This window comes from Rhinolophus sinicus, linkage group LG03 (assembly GCF_036562045.2).
Source record: "Rhinolophus sinicus isolate RSC01 linkage group LG03, ASM3656204v1, whole genome shotgun sequence".
Lineage (NCBI taxonomy): Eukaryota > Metazoa > Chordata > Mammalia > Chiroptera > Rhinolophidae > Rhinolophus > Rhinolophus sinicus.
In genome coordinates, this window is record NC_133753.1 from 47,980,564 (window position 1) to 48,002,335 (window position 21,772).

The 21,772-nt window shown below is 41.1% G+C and overlaps 1 long non-coding RNA gene and 1 pseudogene across 3 annotated transcripts in view; both read left to right on the forward strand.

The window, feature by feature from the left end:
- The window catches only part of LOC109460187 (uncharacterized), an 81,905-nt gene that overhangs the window by 29,758 nt on the left and 30,375 nt on the right, over positions 1-21,772 (forward strand). The window contains exon 2 of one of the 3 annotated variants that reach the window (XR_012494736.1): positions 13,230-13,286. The exons of the other annotated variants lie outside the window; for them this stretch is intronic. This is a non-coding gene — a long non-coding RNA (uncharacterized LOC109460187). The remainder of the gene's footprint in view (positions 1-13,229; positions 13,287-21,772) is intronic. 3 annotated transcript variants of the gene reach the window in all.
- LOC109460186 (broad substrate specificity ATP-binding cassette transporter ABCG2) lies at positions 4,156-6,124 on the forward strand (annotated as a pseudogene).

Genomic DNA, 21,772 nt, shown 5'->3' on the forward strand with positions numbered 1-21,772 from the left:
TGTTGCAAAATGACAGTACTTCATTTTATCTTTTCTTACCGCCGAATAGTATTCCATTGTGTATATATACCACATTTTCTTTATCCAATCATCTATCAAAGGACACTTTGGTGGTTTCCATGTCTTGGACACCATAAATAATGCTACAGTGAACATTGGAGCACATATATCTTTACAGATAAATGTTTTCAGGTTTTTTGGGTTGATACCCAGAAGAGGAATTGCTGGGTCATATGGTAATTCTATTCTTAATTTTTTGAGAAAACTCAATGCTGTTTTCATAGTAGCTGTTCCAATTTACATTCCCACCAGCATTCCTACATGAGGGTTCCTTTTCCCCACAATCTCTCCAATACTTGTTATTACTTATCTTGTTGATATGAGCCATTCTAACAAGTGTGAGGTGGTGGCTCATTGTGGTTTTGATTTGCATTTCCCTAAATAGCTAGTGAAGCTAAGCGTCTTTTCATATATCTATTGGCTGTTTGTATGTCTTCTTTGGAGAATTGTCTGTTCAGGTCCTTTGCCCATTTTTCAATCGGATAGTTTCATTGTTGTCGTTGAGTTGTATGAGTTCTTTATATATTTTGGATATTAGTCCCTTATCAGAGGTATGTTTTGCAAATATCTTCTATTCATTTAGTTGCCTCTTTGTTTTGTTGATGGTTTCTTTTGCTGTACAGAAGTTTTTAGTTTGATATAGACCCATTTATTTATTTTTGTTTTTACTTCCCTTGCCTTTGAGGTCAAATTCATAAAATCCTCTCTAAGACCAACGTTCATAAATTTAGTATCTATGTTTCTTCACTGCAATTTATTGTTTCAGGTCTTATATTTAGGTCTTCGATCCATTTTGAATTAATTTTTGTGTATGGTGACAAATAACAATCTAGTCTGATTCTTTTGCATGTGGCTTTCCAATTTTCCCACCACCATTTATTGAAGAGGTTTTGTTTTCTTTATTATATGTTTTTGGCTCCTTTGTCAAAAATTATTTGCCCATATATGTGGGTTTATTCCTAAGTTCCCAATTATGTTCCATTGGTCTGTGTGTCTGTTTTTCTGCCAATACCATGCTATTTTGATTATTGTTGCTTTGTAATATAATTTGAAGTCAGGGAGTGTGATACCTCTGGCTTTGTTCTTTTTCTCTTAGTATTACTTTGGACATTAGGAGTCTTTTGTGGTACCATACAAATATGGTGATTTTTTTATTCTATTTCTTTAAAAAATGACAGAATTTTGATGGGGATTGTATTAAATCTGTGTATTGCTTTGGGTAATATGGCCATTTTAACTATGTTGATTTTTCCAATCCATGAACACAGAATATCTTTCCATTTCTTTGTGTCTTCTTCAATTTCTTTTAATAATGTCTCATAGTTTTCAGTGTATAGGTCCTTCACATCCTTTGTTAAGTTTATTTCTAGGTATTTTATTATATTTGTTGCAATTGCAAAATGATTTTTTTTCATTTCTTTTTCTGAAATTTTATTATTAGTATGTAGGAACACAATGGATTTTTGTACATTGATTTTGTATCCTGCAACTTTACTGTATTTATTTGTTGTTTCTAATAGTCTTTTTGGTGGAGTCTTTAGGGTTTTCCATATAAAGAATCGTGTCATCTGCAAAAAATGACCATTTTACTTCCTCATTCCCAATTTAGATGCCTTTTATTTCTTTCTCTTGCTTCGTTGCTCTGTCTAGGACTTCTAATACTATGTTGAATAATAGTGGTGAGAGTGGGTATCCTTGTCTTGTTCCTGATCTTACAGTAAAAGTTTTCCATTTTTCACCATGGAGTATGTTATTAGCTGAGGGTTTGTAGTTATATGGTCTTTATTATGTTGAGATACTTTCTTTCTATACCCATTTTATTGAATGTTTTAATCATAAATGGATGTTATATCTTGTCAAATGCTTTTTCTGCATCTATTGATATGATCATATGATTTTTATCCTTAATTTTGTTTATGTGGTGTATCACAGTGATTGATTTGCACATGTTGAACCTCTTTGCACCCCTGAAATGAACCCCAAGTGATCATGATGTATAATCTTTTTAATACATTGTTGTATTTGATTTGCTAATGTTTTGTTTAGGATTTTTGCATCTGTATTTATCAGAGATATTGGTCTATAGTTTTCTTTTTTATGTGTTATTCTTGCCAGGTTTTGGTATCAGGGTAATGTTGGCCTCATAAGGTAAGTTAGGAAGTATTGCCTCTAATTCAACTTTTTGGAGGAGTTTGAAAAGAATAGGTATTAAATCATCTTTGAATGTCTGATAGAATTCACTAGGGAAGAATCTGGTCCTGGTCTTTTACTTTTGGGGAGGTTTTTGATGACTGTTTCAATTTCCTTACTGTCTATTTAGGTTTTCCAATTCTTCTTGATTCAGTCTTGGAAGGTTTCTAAGAACTTGTCCATTTCTTCTAGGTTATTAAATTTGGCACCATATAGTCTTTCATAGTAATCTTGTTTGATGCTTTGTATTTCTGCAGTGTCTGTCATAACTTCTCCTCTTTCATTTCTGATTTTGTTTGAGTCTTTTCTCTTTTTTCCTTAGTGAGTCTAGCTGGGGCTTTGTCAATTTTACTAATCTTTTCAAAGAACCAGCTCTTTGTTGAATTAATAGTTTTCTATTGCCTTTTCATTCTCCATTACATTTAATTCTGCTTTAAGTTTTATTCCTTCCCCTGCTGATTTTGGGCTTTGTTTGTTTTTCTTTTTCTAATTTTTTAAAAATGTAATATTGGGTTATTTGTTTGGGATTTTTCCTGTTTCTTGAGGTAGGCCTGTAATGATATAAACTTCCCCCTTATTACCACTTTTGCTGCATCCCAAAAGTTTGGATATGTTGTGTTGTCATTCTCATTTGTCCCTATGTATCTTTTGATCTCTTCTTTAATTTCTTCTTTGACCCAGTCACCCTTTATTACCATGTTGTTTAATCCCCACATACTTGTGGTTTTCCCCACTTTCTTTTCGCAGTTGATTTTCAAAGCATTATGGTCAGAGGATATGGTTGGTATGATTTCAGTCTTCTTAAATTTGTTGAAGCTAGTTTTGTGTCCCAACATATGGTCTATTCTTGAGAATGTCCTATATGCACTATAGAAGAATGTGTAGTCTGGTGCTCTTGGATGAAAGGCTCTGTAAATGTTGATTATGTCCATTTGGTCTAATGTGTCATTTAAAGCTGATATTTCTTTATTGATTTTCTGTTTCGATGATCTATCCATAGCTGTCAATGGGGTATTTATGTCCCCCACTATAATTATGTTTATGGCTGGTAATTATTCTCTTTCAATAGTTTGAATATTTAATTCCACTCCCTTCTAGCTTGTAGAGTTTCTGCTGAAAAAATCCAATGATAATCTAATGGGATTTCCTTTATAGGTTACTGTCTTCTTTTCTCTGGCTGCCTTTCCTTGTCATTAATTTTTAACAGTTTTAATATAATGTGCCTTGGAGAAGGCCTTTTGGGCTGTATCTCTGCACAAGTAACCCGTGTGTCAAGGTTTACCAAACTTAACAATTAAAAATACAAGATGCCTAGTTACATGTAAATTATTAGTAATTGTCTATGCAATGTACACTGAGATCAAAGAAAAATATTGCATAGAACATACTTAAAAATTATTTATCTGAAATATCAAGTATCTAAGTTACATGCTTCTTTATATTTCCATGATGATTTGGCTCTCCTTAATGAATCCTTGTTTTGTAGAATTTGCTTATAAAATTCCTTACAATAACAGTCTAAGTTCCATTGCATTGTAACATAGCTTCTATAATGGTCACATTCAGCTCATTTCATTCTTTTGTCTATTGAACATCCATTAGTGAGCAAACACACTCAACATTAGTGTTATGTTGAGTACATGCTCAGTTTGAGCATGTACTGGTATATAAAGTTAACACCTCTGAGGATTGCGCTTCAAATTTGATTTGTTGAAACACATAATACCATCTTTCGTGGTATAAGTTGTTTTTGCATTCTTCAGGATTGCATTGCACCTTTTGATCGATGACTTTTAAAAATATCCACCAAGCCCCACTTGCCGTCTGCGGTCCAGACTGTGACTGCGACCCCGGGCCTGTGCAGTCCCAGGCTGTTCATAGCATGTGAAGGCAGAAACTCTCCTGATGTCTTCCAGTAATGACCATGTTTTTATCCCAGTGTCACAAACAAACACCAATGGTCTTCCCTGGGATGACCTCCAATGACCTGTAGACATTTACTGTGTTAAGGAGCTGTGTTAAGTTTTCATAATATCTGCTATCGAGTAAAAGTGAAGAGTGGCTTTCTACTTGGTTGAAAAACAGTTGAGAAAGAAATACTAATGAATATTAATGGAATCGGAAGACCTGGCCTCAAGGCCATTCTGAAACCCACAGGCGGAGGCAAATCACTGTTAGATGTCTTAGCTGCAAGGAAAGATCCACAGGGATTATCTGGAGATGTTTTGATACATGGAGCACCTGAACCTGCCAATTTCAAATGTAACTCAGGTTATGTGGTACAAGATGATGTTGTGATGAGAACTCTTGACAGTGAGAGAAAATATACAGTTCTCAGCAGCTCTTTGGCTTCCAACAACTATGATGAATCATGAAAAAAAACAAACAGATAAACATGGTCGTTCAAGAGTTAGGTCTGGCTAAAGTGGAGGATTCCAAGGTTGGAACTCAGTTTATCCTTGGTGTGTCTGGAGGAGAAAGAAAAAGGACTAGTACTGGAATGGAACTTTTTACTGATACATCCATCTTGTGCCTAAATGAGGCTACAACCAGCTTTGACTCGAGCTTAGCAAATGTTGTCCTTTTGATCCTGAAGAAGATGTCTAAACAGGGATGAACCATCATCTGCTCCATTTATAACCCTCATTTTTCCATCTTCAAGTTGTTTGATAGCCTCACCTTGTTGGCCTCAGGAAGAGTAATGTTCCATGCATGGTCTTGCTCAGGAGGCCTTGGGGTACTTTGCATCAGCTGGTCACCACTGTGAGCCCTATAATAACCCTGCAGACTTCCTGGATATCATTAATGAAGACTCCTCTGCTGTGATATTAAACAGAGAGAATGAAGATGAAGAAGCCAAAGAGATGGAAGAGCCTTCAAAGAGAGGTAAGCCGCTCAGAAAAATTAGCATTTATATCAACTCCACTTTCTTCAGAGAAATGAAATTTGAGTTAGATCAACTCTCAGGGGTTCAGAAAAAGAAGAAGAGTGTAGCCTTTAAGATCACCTATGCCACCTCCTTTTGCCATCAACTCAAATGGATTTCCAAGTGTTCATTCAAAAACCTACTAGATGATCACCAGTCCTCTATAGCTCAGATAATTGTAACGGTCTTCCTGGGACTGGTTGTAGGTGCCTTTTCCTATTATCTAAAAAGTGACCCTCCCTACAGTAATCCAGAATAGAGGTGGGGTGCTCTTCTCCTGACGACCAACCAGTGTTTCAGCAATATATCATCCATGGAGCTCTGTGTGGTCAAGAAGAAGCTCTTTATCCATGGATATATCAATGGATACTACAGGGTTGTCATCTTATTTCTTTGCAAAACTGTTGTTTGATTTACTACCCATGAGGATGTTACCAAGTATTATATTTACTTGTATACTATGCTTCTTGTCAGAATTGAACCAGTGGTAGAGCCCTTCTTCATTGTGATGTTTATTCTTAAGATGGTGGCTTATTTGGCCACTTTTATGGCACTGGCCTCGACAGCAGGTCAGAGTATGGTATCCATAGCAACACTTTCCATGACCATCTATTTTGTGTTTATGGGGATATTTTCAGGGCTGTTGGTCAATCTCAGAACTATTGTGCCTTGGCTTTCATGGCTCCAGTACTTCAGCATACCTTGGTATGGCTACGCGGCTTTGCACATAATGTATTTTTGGGACAGAACTTCTGCCCAGGACTAAGTATAACAGCAAATAATACTTGTACTTTTGTAATATGTACTGGCCAAGAATTCTTGATAAACCAGGGCATCGACCTCTCATCTTAGGGCCTGTGGAAGAATCATGTAGCCTTGGCATGCATGACTATTATGTTCCTTACAGTTGCCTACCTAAAATTTTTATTTCTAAAAAAATTGTCTTAAATTTTTCTATAATTTACATGATTTATCTACACATTTAAAAGGGAGCACCTTGATTCACATTAAAAAAAAAAAAAGATGTGCACTGACAGAAAAAGAGCGTTGTCATCAACTTTTATTCCCTTATTTTTCAATATACCTTATGAAAATTTCACTTGCTCCCATGTTGGAAGAGTACTTAGTAACACCATGTAGAAGAACAAAATTCTTTAAAGGATGAAATCATTTCAAAAGATAATCACTGCAAGTGGCATAATAATTATCCACTTCAAGTAAGAATTTCTTTACCTGTTCATAGATAATGTTGTTCCTTTTAAGAACAGCCTTGACACTTAAAGGGATAAATATTTTGCCAATATTTTCTTTAATGCATTCAACAAATTCCTTTAAGCAATGGAGTTCTGTAATAAAACTGTTGGCTCTTTCAACATGCATAATCCTATTGCTAAAGAGATACTGAAAATTATGAACAAGAAATAAGTAGGCTTCACTCAGTGGATTATTGGATCCTTTTCTTCAGCATTTAGCTATTATTTCAGAGCTTCAAATAAACCTACATTCTCACAACTGCCTTTGTAAAGAGAGCCAATGGGAATTTGAATACTAGAGAACACCAAGGAAGAACACCACGGAATGGCAACTGAAGAAACACCATGGAATGGCAACTGTGTCAGGGGTATAACAAGACCACCCCACACTCAGGAATTTGCTAAAAGAACTCATGGGACTCAGTACATAGTTGTATTTATTACTAAATCTTATTACAGTGATATAGTAAGGATACATAGCCAGGTTATAAGGGGGAAAGATTCCAGTGTAGTGTGGCAGAACCAATGTGCAGGCTTCCTTATGCTCTCTCCTACTCCCCTGGGGATCACACATTCTGCACTCTTCCCCTGAGCCACACGTATGGCAACATTTCTGCCAAGGCTGAGTACTATTCCATTGTACATACCCTGTTTCCCCAAAAATAGCTCTAATGCACTGGGCAATCAGCTCTAATGCATCTTTTGGAGCAAAAATTAATATAAGACCAGGTTTTATATATTATATTATATAACATATTATATAATATAATATGTTATATATTATAAGACCGGGTCTTATATGTATTATATAAGACCCGGTCTTATATTATAGTAAAATAAGACTATAGGATCTTGTAGTAATTTTGGCTCCAAAAGATGCATTAGAGCTGATTGTTCGGCTAGGTCTTATTTTCGGGGAAACATGGTACTACTTCTTTATCCATTCCTCTATTCAGAAACACCTGGTTTGCCTTCATATTGTGGCTCATGTAAATAATGTTGCAATGAACATATGGATGAGCATGTCCGCTCGAAGTAACATTTTGGGTTTGTTCAGATAAATACCCAGATGAGGGATTACTAGGTCCTTCTTTTCCTTTTGTTGTAGTCTTTGTTTTAAAATCAATTTTGTCTGGTATAAGTATTGCTACCACAGTGTTTTTTTGTTGTTTGTTTCCATTTTCATGAAATATCTTTTTCCATCCCTTTACTTACAGTTTGCTCTGTGTGTCTTTTGATCTGAAGTGATTCTCTTATAGGCAGTATATGTAAGGTTCTTGTTTTCTTATCCATTCAGCCACCCTCTGTCTTTTGATTGGAGCATTTAATCCACTCACATTTAAAGTAATTGTTGATAGATATGTAGTTATTGCCATTTTGTTATTCATATTTTTTATTTTTTTCTCCTTTGTCTTAAAGAAGTCCCTCTAACATTTTTTGTAATACTGATTTGGTGATGATACACTAATTTAGCTTTTTATTGTCTGGGAAGCTCTTTATCTGTCCTTCGATTCTAAATGATAACTTTGCTGTATAGAGTAATATTGGTTGTAGGTCTTTCCTTTTCATAACTTTGAATATTTTCTGCCAGTCCCTTCTGGCCTGCAAAGTTTCTGTTGAGAAATCAGCTGATAGTCTTATGGAAGCTCCCTTGTAGGTAACTGTTTTTCTCTTGCTGCTTTTAAGATTCTCTTTGTCTTTAGTCTTTGACTTTTTAAAAAATTTAAAACAAAAAATTTTTTAAGTGTGTTTTTCCAGGACCCATTAGCTCCAAGTCAAATAGTTGTTTCAATCTAGTTGTGGAGGGCGCAGCTCACACTGGTCCATGTGAGATGGAACCAGCAACCCTGGTGTTGCGAGCATCGTGTTCTAACCAACTGAGATAACTGGCCACCCCTAATCTTTGAAATTTTAATTATAATGTGCCTTGGTGTGGGCCTGTTGAGTTCATCTTGTTTGGGATGCTCTGTGCTTTTTGAGCTTGTATATTTATTTCCTCCACCAGGTTAGGGGACGTTTTCGGTCATTATTTCTTCAAATAGATTTTCAATCCCTTGCTCACTCTCTTCTCCTTCTGGTACCCCTATAATGTGAATGTTGGTACACTTGATGTTGTCCCAGAGGCGGTTTAAAGTGTCCTCATTTCAAAGCTGGCCACTGGGGGTACCCACCCCAGGGCTATCTGGCAGGGGACTCATTGTAGATCAAGTTCAGCTGCAGCCAGTGCCCCACCTGGGGCCACCTGGTAGGAGCCACAAAGAAATCCACAGATGGCTACTCCCTGTGCTGTGCTCAGAAGTGCCTTGAGAGGCCAAGCTGCCAACCAAGGCCGGCTGCCTCTAGTGCCAGGCTTAGGGCTGCTCAGCCAGAGGTAACAGGACATGCTCAAGCTAGATGCTGCTTGTCTGGGATTCAAAAACCTTTGAGAGACTCTAAGAGAGTCTGCAGCATGAGCCAAGGCAGCAGTTTGTATGAAAAAGCCACTGGAAGCAGCTTGGGTGTGCTCCAAAGTTAGGCGTGGTGGGACATGGTCTTGAATCACCAGGGTATGGGAACCAATGGCATTAGCCAGCTTGACGGAGATCAGATATGGCATCCATCTGCATCTGCACTCAGAAAAGGGGAGGGCTCAAAAAGAAATAATGGCTTCGGCCAGCTCCTCCATCCAGGAGAAAGCTGCCTGTCCAGCCCCTGGCCTGAAGCCAGACAACTCGGTTCCCCACCATGTGTCCCTGCTGCCTCTCCAGCTGCTGCCCCAGTGCTGGAGCACAGAGCCAGTAATTCTGTTGGTGGGTAAATCCCTGCCTCATCTTCGCTTTAAGAGGAGCACCTGGGAGTGCAGTTGCCCTAGTCTCACTCAGCCACAATCTCCGCTGGTTATCACAGCCAGAAATTATGGGGACTTCTCTCCCCAGCACTGGGACCCTGGGCTGGGGGGGGAGGCTTGGGACCCCTCACTCCTCCAGGGGTGACCTCTGCAGCCGAGGTATCCCTCCCAATTTTTAATGGTCACGTGTGTGTGGAACCAGCCCATTCCAGGTCTCTACCTCTCTTACCGGTCTCGGTGGCTTCTTCTGCACATCCTTAGTTATAGGGCTTCAGTTCAGCAAGATTTTAGGCGATTCTCAATGATGGTTGTTTTGTAGTTTAGTTGTAATTTTGATGTGGTCATGCGAGAAAGTAAGCACAGCGTTTACCTACTGCGCCATCTTCACCAGAAATCGAGAATTTTTTGAGTTTGTTTGAGTCAAAACTGATGACAATTGCCAGGAAGTAAGATGTCAAATTCTATGAAGAATGACAGTTTTGCAGTTTCCTTATGCATTTAAAATTAAGTAGAGCATATAAGGAAGACTACGTGAAGGTGAAGATTGGATTACAGCATGGTTAATGAGATTGTGTGCTCTCTTGAGCGGGGTTAGCTTATTTCAAAGGTGTGTTAACCAAGATGCAGAAAAACAGTGGACAGGGCTTGCTTAAGGCAAAGATAAACCTTTTACTAAAAAAGTTATATACCTGGGTGACTATCCACCATGACCTGTCCAGTTAGGTATTTATGATCAGATTACCCTGTGAGGTTACTTTCCATAGAAACCCTTTTTCACCTGCAGTCCTAACATTTTGGGGACAGACTCTTGAAAATCTGATGAAAGGTAGACCCTGGGGACTCTCTTTCCAGGAGAATGTATATGCACACACATAAAATGTATGCATTTTTGTTCCCCTGAAGCTGTTCATGGACTCAAGATTAAGAATTCACAGACAAGTTATTCCCTTGAGATCACTGCCAGAGCTAACTTTTGATGGCCTTGCCATGTTCTCTGTGGGGTTGAGGGTAGGGAGTTTTCATGTCTCCTTTTGATAAGTCTGAAGAGCACAGACTTTCGTTTCTGAATCAGGGCTTCCAGGATCTTCAGGACGTGGTCAGGAAGGTGAAACAGACTTGCCAGCTAAGATTCACATCGTGAAAAAAGCTGAAATAGCCTCGCTCTATCGTCACTCATTCATTCATTCAAAAAATATTTACCAAATTTGTTTCAATTATCTATTGGTGCATGACAAACTACCCTGAAACTTAATGACTTACAACAAGAACAATTATTTTTATCTCTCATGGCTCTGTTGGTGACTGGGCTCAGCTAGATGGTTTTCTCTTACGATTTCTCATGTGGTTGTCGTCACACTGTGGCTGGGGCTGGAGTCATCTTGAACATTTAGTGTCATGTTTACCCATTGATATTAACAGAACCTCAGCTGGAGTTGCCAGCTGGAACCCCTATATGTGGCCCAGGCTTCCTTACAGCAGGGGGGCTAGGTGAAGAGGGTAAATAACCAAAGAGAGAGAAAGCAGGGTTCTATTACCTTTCAGACAGCCTTGGGAGATATATGACACTCCTTGATGGCAGAAAAATTAAATGATATGCAGACATGTTTTAAAACCATCACATACCTTTTCTGCATGCCAACCATTGGACAAGGCACTTGGGACAGAGTGGCGAGTGATACAAACCCTGCCCTTCTGGTACTTGTGGTCTAGAGGTAGAGAGAAGCAGTCATAGAATTACAGATATATACACAATTATAAACTTTGATGGAGCATGGAAGGTGAGTACAGAGAGCCATGAGAAATGATATCCTACATTTATGTGACCTGGACCAGGGACGCAAGGGAGAATTCTCTGAAGAAGAGACATCAAACTGCTAGCACATTGTTGTTTAGGTCTCAAAATAGATCTCACATCTGTCTACTCCTCTCCGCTTCCACTGTCTCAACAGCCACCAGCATCTCTCACCCAGATCATTGCACCAGCCTCCTAAGGACTCCCATCTTCTACTCTTATCCTTCGCAGCCCCTTTTCACAGCAGCCAGAGTGATTAAAAAAACAGATCAGGTTGCATGTTTGCATGGCTTTATTGAGTTATAGTTGACATACAATAACCTGCACATTTTTAAGTGTATAATTCGATACGTTTTGATATATGTATATACCCAGGAAGCCATTACAAGCCAAGATGATGAACATATCACACCCAAATTTTCCTCATGACCCTTTGCAATCCACCCCTCCTTCACGTTCCACTCCCAGGTGACCACTAATCTGCTTTCTGTCACTGTACACTAGTTTGCATTTTCTAGAATTTTATATAAATTGAATCATTTAATATGCACTATCTTTGTTACGGATTAATGATTCCATTCTGTTATCAATAGTTTCTTCCTTTTTAGTGCTGAGTAATAGTCCTGTATATGGACATACTATAATTTATCCATTTGGGTTATTTCCATTTTTCAGCTATTACACAAAGCTGCTATAGCATTCATGTAGAAATCTTTGTGTAGGCATATGCTTTCATTTCTCTTGAGTAAATTGCCTAAGATTGAAATGGCTGGGTCATGTGGTTTGTTTAAGTTTAACTTTTAAAGAAATTGTGAAATATTTTCCAAAACAGTTGTACTACTTTACATTTCCACCTGAAGAGTCTAAGTTTTTCATTTACTCTACATCCTCTTTGACACTAGGTGTGGTCATTCTTTTTTGAGTCTAGCCTTTCTAATAGATGTGTAGTGATCCCTCACTATGGCTTTGCTTTGTATTGCCCTGGTAACTAATGATGCTGAGTATCTTCTCATGTGCTTATTGTCAAGCTCACATATACCCAAGACAAAGCCAAGCCATGGATGATTTGACTTGTAAAGATACAATAAGCCACTTTTCGATTTAGATAATTTATGTAGACAGTGAATAGGAGAGTAAGCCGAAGGTGCCAGCTGCCAGCTGCCCGTGGTCCTTGCCCCATACAGCAAAAGGGATGATACTGAGACGAAAGGGGCCAGAGACAGCAACCTGAGATGTGGGAAACCCCATTGCTAAGGAGCCAGTTCTAGACTATGGCTAAGAGGTTTTTAGGTTCTGCAGCTCAGTTTTGAGCGGGGTAAGGCAGAAAGCCCATACCTGATCCGAACCCAGGAGGAGATGAGAGACTGTCTCATGACAGCCTCCCAGGGGAGATTGTCTTAGCTCCTCAGAAACTTCCCATCCATTCCTATTTTGGGAGTATTACAGTAGGTAGAAAGAATAGGGCTGCAGGGAGAGAGGGCAAAGGAAGGGAAGGAAACAAAGGAAGGAGGAGATGAGATCATTCTTAAGAAAAGGTGCAGCTATGACTAATTATAATAGATTCATAATACTATTAACATCACGGGCAGAGAAAAATCTCCACCCCATGTGTCACCATGACAGTTCCGGCAAAGCCTAAATAAGAACAAGGGAATCCCACCTCCCAATGGGAAGGAATGGTCAGTGGGGACCCACCCTGGGAATGTCTGAGACTCCACCCCTAGAACTTGAATATTTTGCACCCTCATTCGAATAAAATCCTAAGCCTCTGTTCTTCCATGCAGTTGCCCTCCTGCTGGCCTGCCCATGCCCATTATTTTGAGTGTACTCTTGTTCTTTCCTTTAATATATCCACTCCTCTCTTGGCTTTGTTTGCGTTGCTTATTCCTACATCCTGGAATTCCTTCCTGCGGCAGTACAAGAACCCTTGTTCTCTGGTGACAGGAGGATCACGAGTCATTATGCCAAGATTCAGATAGGCTGTGGTTCAAACCTTTGCCTGTGGCCTTCAGGTGCCATGACAAATTCTACCACAGCTCCTAGTTACCATTTATGTATCTTCTTGATGAAGTGTCTGCTCAAACCTTTGCCCAGTTTTAAAATTGCATTGTCTTATTGACCGTTTTACATTCTGTTTTATAGTTCATGTGTAAGAATTTTGTTGAATGTTATGTTTTGCAGATAATTTCTCCCAATTGGTGCCTTATCTTTACTTTCTGAATGGTATCTTTTGGACAGGTAAGGTTTTGAATTTTGATGAAGTTTAATTTATCATTTTTTTTATTACTAGTGTTTTTTGTGACATACCTAAAAAAAAAAAAAAAACTATGCTAAAATCTACCCCTACCCTTTCTCTTAGCATTTATCTGCCCTTATCCTTTTTCCTTAAAAATTATTCCTTATTAAGGGAAAATGGGTAGTGATATATACCAACGGCAATGTCGAAGCTTTTTCAGAAATAGATAGTAACAACCCATGAATATTTTTAAAAGGTAAGTAATGAAGTAATGTAGGTAAAATATTCTTCCTCTTAGAAAATATAGCTGACTCAATACAATATGACAGCATATTTCTCAGAGGTTCCTGCTTTCCTTTTACCCCAGCCCGGGGAGTTGAGATGCTAGACAGTTCCTGCCAGGAAGAATCTGAAATACAAGGACAGGTGCTCTGCTTTCTCCTCCCCAGTCTCCCAGCCTGTTGTATTCGGTAGTCTTCTTAGACGTCCATGAGTACTGAGGTGTTTGCAGGGAGATGCTGACACACCACAGCTGGTTCCTCATGCGGCAAGTCTGAAGACACAAGCAGGAATTTCTTCTGGCCCCGGCGTCATACTGAGTGTATGATGACGTGGGAGATGAGTCAAGGCAGGAAAAGCCAGGCCCTACAGAGAAGTAACCCTGGCAATTCAACCCTGGACTTGGGAATGGGGGTGGGGGGGGAGAGGGCAGTCCAACGTCTGGTTTATCAGAGTTTTTTGGAGCAATCCTCCTACTTCCTTTACTCTGAGTAGCAAACCCACTCTAAGATCATTGCCAGAGACAAAGTTCCTGGAATCTAGAAACCATAGGCACAAAGCACCTTTTTCTCCCAATTCTTTGTCATTTATTGTAGGGATCTAGGTCTGCTTTCATCCTCATTCCTAAGAGAATGTATTATTTTAGAGTTGTTGAGGGACTTTGGGAAACCATGAGCTCATCCTTTCATTTTACAGATGAGGTCATTGAAGGTCAGAGAGAGGAGGGTCTTGCTCAGTGTCAGTAATGTTGACAATAATGGAACATAGGCGATATTGCTGCTTTGCCCCCTTCCTCCTGCAGGCAGTCAGTTCATAGTATATCAGTGAGCACATGTCACAGATTTTCTGTAATAGTTTCCATTTCAAATATTCTATCTCGCAATCAGACAACACTGTTAAATTGCTAGAACCTTAGACCCACAATATGATGCCTGACGTACAGTCATTAAGACTTTATTACTTTGGTTCTAACAACAGTCATTGTTTCAAAAGAAAAAAATATATGGGTATTTTCTCTCCTATTCTGAGTTATCTAGTCTCTTTCCCAAAGGACAAATGAAAAATGCGTTTAAAAGTGGGGAGGAGACAGAGCACCTGCCAAAATCTCAAAGGGGTGAGGTAGTGTTACCGCTGGCAGAAAGAACAGGGCTGCAGGAAGAGAAGGGGCAGGAAGGGAAGGAGAAAGTGGGAAACAAAGGAAGAGGTGGATTACTCTCAAGGGAAAGTGCAGCTTCAACTAATTGTAATAGATTATAATTCTATAAACATTGTGGACAGGGAAAAATTTTCACCCCCTGTGTTCCATGACAGTTCCAACAAGAGCCAAGTAAAAACAAGGGACTCCCACCTTGTCACAGGAAGGAGTGGTCAGCAAGGACAGCAGGGACCCGCCTTGGGAACGCCTACAGTACCGCCACTAAAACTTGAATATTTTGCATAACATCCTAAGCCTCTTTGTGCTCAGGTGGAGTTGCTCTTCTTCTAGGCCTGCCCACTCTCACACCATCTTGAGAGTGTGCAGTCCTATATCATTTCTTTTCATAAATCCACCGCTGGCTTGGCTTTGTTCACGTGGCCTGTTCGTATGTTCTAGTATGCCCTCCTGTGAGACGATGCAACTCTTGTTCTTCGGTAACATGAGGAGAGCAAGAAAACACATTTTAATTATTTTGTAAGGGAAAAGGATTCTAAAGCAGGACAGTGGGACAAGAGAAAGTCCATATATAAGTCAAAGATTTCAAAAGTGGTACCAGTTACCTCTTCTGTAATACTTCTCACCCACCCCAAGCAAGTAGAAAAGGTTCAAGTCCCTTATAAACTTCAGGTCCCACTGCATATAATCATTAGACCCATCACTTGTACAACAGCTTGAATAGATAAAATGGGAGCTCCATGTCTTTTTCACCTTACTGTGAGTTATTCTGGCCTTATGCCAAAGGACAGTTGAGAGCCAGTTTTATTGGGAAGAAGCGAGTAGACCAAGATAGTATAGAGCACTTGTAAGGAGAGTGAAAAAACATGGTAAGCGGCGCTTTATGGGGAGGTGGAAGATCAAAAACACAAGTTTTCTTATTCCATAAAGAGATCCAGGGCAGTCCCTGAATAAGGTTCTGCACAAACCTAGAGATTTTCCTCCCTGCAGAGGGTGGCATGTCCCAAAGCATAAACAATGAGGTCCCAGAGGGTCCATCCATCGTCAGGCATTTCAGAAGTGACACCATGGACTCCCATCCTGAGGGAAGAGGAAGCACAGACTCCTGTGTACGTCAGGCTGGATCCCTGGTGACTGCACTCTCCCATGGGCATCAGCTTGGAAGAGGGGGAAAAAAAGGGGTGGGTGACTTTAAGGGTCTTTTTCACTTTAGTTATCTCTGAGGACAGATGAGAGTGAATTTTGATAGAGGAGTGGGAGACAGAACATGACGGCCCTGGCCACCTCAAAGAGGGTAGTGAAGATGCAGCATCAAAATGGGAGGGGGAGAAGCTGGAAAACAAGCAGTCAAACCTCATCAACACCTCTGGAGCAGGCAGCAGGATAGCTCCTAGATCCTAGAGAGAACATGGCATAGCTTTCAGGTTGCAGGACGAGAGCCTGTAATTCACTCATGAATCAGATTATTTCAGAAACCCTTGCCCCCCAAGAATGAGAGACAAGTGCAGATCCCCAAGAGCCCCAGCCTACATTTCTGCCAACCGGTTATTCTCTCCCTTAGGAAGCAACTTACATTGCGTGGGATCAGGGAGGGAGCTGTGGTCTTCACCTTAGTGAATTCTCTGACCTCTTAGAAAAATGACAACTCAGAGTTGGGTTTGCACAGGTGAAGGAGAGAGAATAGCAAGAGAATGGACACCTGGGAAGTAACTGCTAAGAAAGCAGTAAGTGGTACACCAGCAGTAATGGGAGAGCAAGAGAACAGGTTTCTGTATTTCATAACAAAGTCTAGAGCAAGTCGCGGGATAAAAGAATCCAGATACCCCCCAAAATGCCTCCCATAGGAGAGGATGGCAAGTCCCACAGCAGTGCAGGATGAGGACACAGCACATTTCTTCTATAAGTCAGAGGTTTCTGAAGAGACATCGCCTACCTTCCCCCTAGAAAGGCGAAACAGCAGATCTGTGTAAGCCTGTTGTGAGTTTGAGCCTCTGTTTCTTATAGATTGCTTGGAGAGACATGGAGTGCTGTGTGAAATTGAGGTGGGAGCTAAAGCTAGACTAGCAGACAGGAGGCCAAACCCCATCCAAAGACTGATAGGGAGCCAGGAAACGGTTCCCCTCGTTCAAGCAAAAGGAGGAAAGATCAAACCAGGTACTGAATTCCAAAGTCAAATGATTCCTTTTGAAGGCATTTTCTGTGTTCTGACAGTTCATCCTGCCTATTTTTTTGGTGTCAAAATGTTGTTTTTTTATAAAACAACCTGATGATACAAAGTTGCTTCGTTTTGTAAATTTTGGTTAAATAAAAGGTTGTCAAGCTTATATTAATTCTTTTTTATAATTTTAAAATTTCACTTGTCCTTGAATGAACTCTAAGTCTGAGAGCAACTAGGCTAGACCACAGTATCCTCAGTGGACTTTTAAAGTAATATCAAAAAAAGGGCTGAGTGGGGGCAGGGAACACTTGACAACTTCTCCCATGTCACCCCACATCTGCCCTTTTCTTTGTTTGTTGCCCTCCTGTGGCAAACGTTGTTACCCTCTCTGGGCACAGGATTGGTTTGGAAACATCTGCTGATCCTTCGGACCTCTAGGGTGTCACCGAAGTAGATTCTCATTTCCTCCCCTCCCTTGCCACAATGAATTGTACCTCGTTTCTAAATTATTCCCCCAAATCTTCCCTATGTCACTATCCACAGTGAATATATTGAAGTAGACAGATGCTACCTAACATTTTTCTCCTTTCAGAGGGACAGTGGGCTAATAGGAGATTGAGATAAGAAGAAACAGGAACCAAGGGAAGGGCACTGACTGCCCAGAAGGAATGATTTCCTGATATAGAAGGGAACCCATCCTATCCTTCCCTGTACTTGTTTCCAGGGTTTGAGGAGCCCATCCAGGGAGTGCTCTACTCCCAGCTGTGCTGGCACGCAAGCCAGGCTAAGGGCACTACGGTGCCTTCAGATACCATCGCCAGGAACAGGTCATGCCAAGAGATTGCGAAGTAAAGAGTTACTGGTCTGAATGCCCAACTATACAACTGTGTTTCTCAAAAGTGCCTCCTTTAGGCACCCTCAACCCTCCGCAGGGGCCTATATCTATACTCCAAACCCACATATGACACAAAATTGGACTTTCTCAGAAGACTGACTCGCATGAACACCTTCTTCACTCAGTCCCAACCCACTTCATGAAATTGGTGGAGTTCTTCAAGGAAAACTCACAATAGCACCCCAACCCCCACAACTTTTCTCACGAGGGATGAAATCAGGGAAAACTGTTCACCCACTAACAATTTCCACCCTAATAGAGTATTCCTAACCCTATACAAGAACCTCCAAGAGCAAGGGTTCTTGACCAAGGGTCCATACATATCCTCAGGAGTTTTAAGGGCCTGGAAATAGGACTCAATATATATAGAGAGAGATACAGAGATTCCCTTCTTTTCCTCATTAGAGCACTTTCTATTACTTGGGGTTAAAACTGATTTTTATTTTCTTCTTTTTTTGTATTCACCATGTTTTTAAGAATTTCTGTCCCCTATTCTTCTATATTCAGGAAAGACCAGACAATAGAATGGCCAAAAGAGAAGGTGCCAGAGTGGGGGTAGGTCTTTGTGGACCCCCAACAGAGAGGCATAGAATCAGGAAAGGGAAGGAGGTAGCTTCTTTCCCTCTCCTGGTCTGTCTTTCGATATAAAAGTGAGAGCTTGGGCCAGCCCGGTGGCTCAGGTGGTTGGAGCTCCGTGCTCCTAACTCTGAAGGCTGCCGGTTCGATTCCCACATGGGCCAGTGGGCTCTCAACCACAAGGTTGCCAGTTGAACTCTTCGAGTCCTGCAGGTGGGCTCTGCCCCCTGCAACTAAGATTGAACACGGCATCTTGAGCTGAGCTGCCTCCTGGATGGCTCAGTTGGTTGGAGCACGAGCTCTCAACCACAAGGTTGCCAGTTCAATTCCTCGTCTCCCGCAAGGGATGGTGGGCTGCGCCCTCCATAACTAAGACTGAAAGGACAACAACTTGACCTGGAAAAAAGTCCTGGAAGTACACACTGTTCCCCCAATAAAGTCCTGTTACCCTTCCCCAATAACATCTTTAAAAAAAATAAAAGTGAGAGCTTGAGGCATCCACCACAAATCTCCCATTCCAGACTCTTACACAACAGGCCTCAAAGTCACCCTGATCATTCCCAAGGGGAATGTCAGCACCTTCAGAGGTCTAACACTGCAACTGACACCTGGATCATTTCGTGTCCTGCCAGACACATATCACCTAGAAAGAGGAACTTAGGCCTCATTCTTGGATGTGCGACGTCTGCAGTCCTTACATCTCTAACACAGAGATACAAATAAGGCCATCTTCAGAAAGCTCCTGCCCTCTAAAGATACTCTTAATTTAGTCCCAAGCCATCTACAAGCCAGAGAGTTGAGAAATTATACATTACCCCTCTCCTACGATGGGGGCGTAAATCCAGCCATAGTCTTGGTCAAAACAAAAAAATCTGAAGAAGCTGTATTTTTCACCTTTGTGAGAGTTATACGACTGCCTCCCAAAGGGTAACCGAGGGTTGGTTTGAATAAGGGAGGAGGAGACAGAACATAAAGGTTCTGGGTGCCTAAGAGGAGATCTTAAAGAGATCAACTGCAGGGGAGTTGGGGAAGCCAGAAGACAACCCAAACTTCAGAGATGTCTACAGCAGCCCCTGGGGAATGCTCCAAATACAAGTTATTAGGGACACCACCCCACAGAAAGCAGGTGCCAGAGCAGAGGGGATGAGGACCCACAATCTACTCATCAGTCAGTGGTTTCAACAGTGATGCCAGTTACTCCTCTCTAAGAAAGGGGACAACATGTAGATCGCCATGAACCTCACACAACCTTCCCAATTCCCAGAGAACTCTCCCTTGTGACACAGGTTGCAAGAAAAAAATAGAAACCCGTGGCTCTCTTAACTGTGGTGCTGCTTATCTGGCCATTTATCCAAAGAACTTAAAGTAGACTTTGACAGATTAGAGCTGAGCGTCTTGACACCAAGGCACTGGGCTTGTGGAAGGAGGCAGCTAATAAAATGGAAGAGCGATCACAGGGGAGGCGAAAAGAGCAAAAAACAACCTTGCACATTTCTTAAAGAGCTTGAGGGCAAGTCTTGGGGAAAGATTCTAACTCTACTCTGGGAACATAGTGTGGCCTATCTCAAAGCAGGTGTGGTGAGGACGCACAGTCCATCTGTATTTCAGAGATTTTAGAAATGCATCTATTCCCTCTCTCCATAGAAAAGGAGGGTGTAAAGCAGGGCGACATTCCTGTGGGCCAGTGCACTCTCCCTTGGGCAGTAGGCTGAATGTCAAAATGAGGAACTGTGGGTTTTTCTCACCTTGTTGTGATATATCTGGTCTCTTGCCAAAGAATACCTGACTTTTGGTTTTGATGAGGGAAGAGGACACTTGTCCTGAAGGCACTTGTTGGCTAAAAGGAAGCCTTAAAAATGCCTCAGCATTGAAAAGGGACATGGGAAAACTAGGAAATAAACAACCACACTTCACAGAAGCTCAAGAGAAAAGACCCCTCTGTATGTGTGGCCCAAGATTCCAGGAGCAGGAGAGGGTAGCATGTCCCAAACCAGGCAGAATGAGAACCTCCCACAAACCAGAGAATTAGCATCGGCTACCCGCTCCCGAGGCAGTGGAAGGCACATCTTTGTAGACTCAGGCCTCTGTCCTTGTTTCTGGGTCCTCTGGAGCAGCAGCTTGGCGAGGCAGCAACGGGGAAGGGTTCTATTTCACTTACTGTGAGTTACGTGGCCTCTTGCCAAGGATGGCTGCGAACTTAGTGGACAGGGGGATTATGTAAACCAGAAACTTGGCACTGCAGAGGAGCCTGCTATGGAGAATGCTGACAGTATCAGAAGGGGCAGAGGAGGAGCTGAAATACAAACCCAAACTTCATAGACTCTGGGGCTCATCTCTGGAAAAGCTCCAATGTAGGCCCTAGTGGTGCCAAATACAGCAGAGCGAGCAAATTCCAAAACAGATGGCATGTGGACCCATAATCTGGTGTTGAAATGTCTTATCAAACTACAGGTGTGTGTGTGTGTGTGTGTTGTTTAATCCCCTTAATAGATACTGATTCAGGAAATGTGGAGGAAATCACATAATTTCTCCCGCAATATATGTGAATATACAGCAACCACTGGCCCAACAGTCTTAAAATACCCAATTAACACTTTCAGGGGAACCAGAAACTTCAGGGTTCTGAATCTTTAGCTACTACTCACATCAATAGGCTCCCTGTCCCAGCAGAATCTCAACCAATAAGGCAGCTGTGGACCCAAATTTGGGGTAATTGAAATCAATCTCTCCCCAGTATACATACAGAACGCCTGGGTCCCACCCAGCCTTGCTACCAACCACAGTCTAAGGGCAAGTTCACTAGCATTACCCCTGCGCTTCGCAGGGTATCTCATAGTTCGCTAGCAGGGAATTTCAGAGCAAGACCTGGTTTCATTCATCTACTTCCCTTGTTTCTAGCCTACTACAGGGCATCACCGGGCCCCCAATATTTATTAAGAAATGAAGGGAGAAAGAGAGAGCGGAGGCAGTTAGGGAGCTGAGGGAGCAAACATGCTTATGTCTAAACAACAAAAGGGAGTGAGGATATTGCCCAGTACTTTTTCCTCTTGAAGGATTCTTTCTGACACCAGCCCATTTTTATTTCTTGTCTTTTTCCTTCTCCCATTGACCAATTCTCTGTTTACTTTTGCTATCAGTAAATCTCTTCCTGTTGTTGCCTTATTTTGCCTTCTAGACATTTCTACTTTTCTCTTTTTCTTTCTCTGCATATCTTGTCTGTTTCTCTTATATATTTTTTTCTGTTTGGTCCCTTATTCTATCATCTAATAACCCTTTTCTGTCCTCAGGAGAGCAAAGGGGGTGAAAGGGTAGCTCAAAGAAAAGGGTGGGCGTCATCTAACAATTTCCCATAAAGGCATGGCCCCTTCATCCTCTTCCCCTTGCTTTGTCCCAATGACTCAGAAATGATCATTCAAGGGTTGTCTCA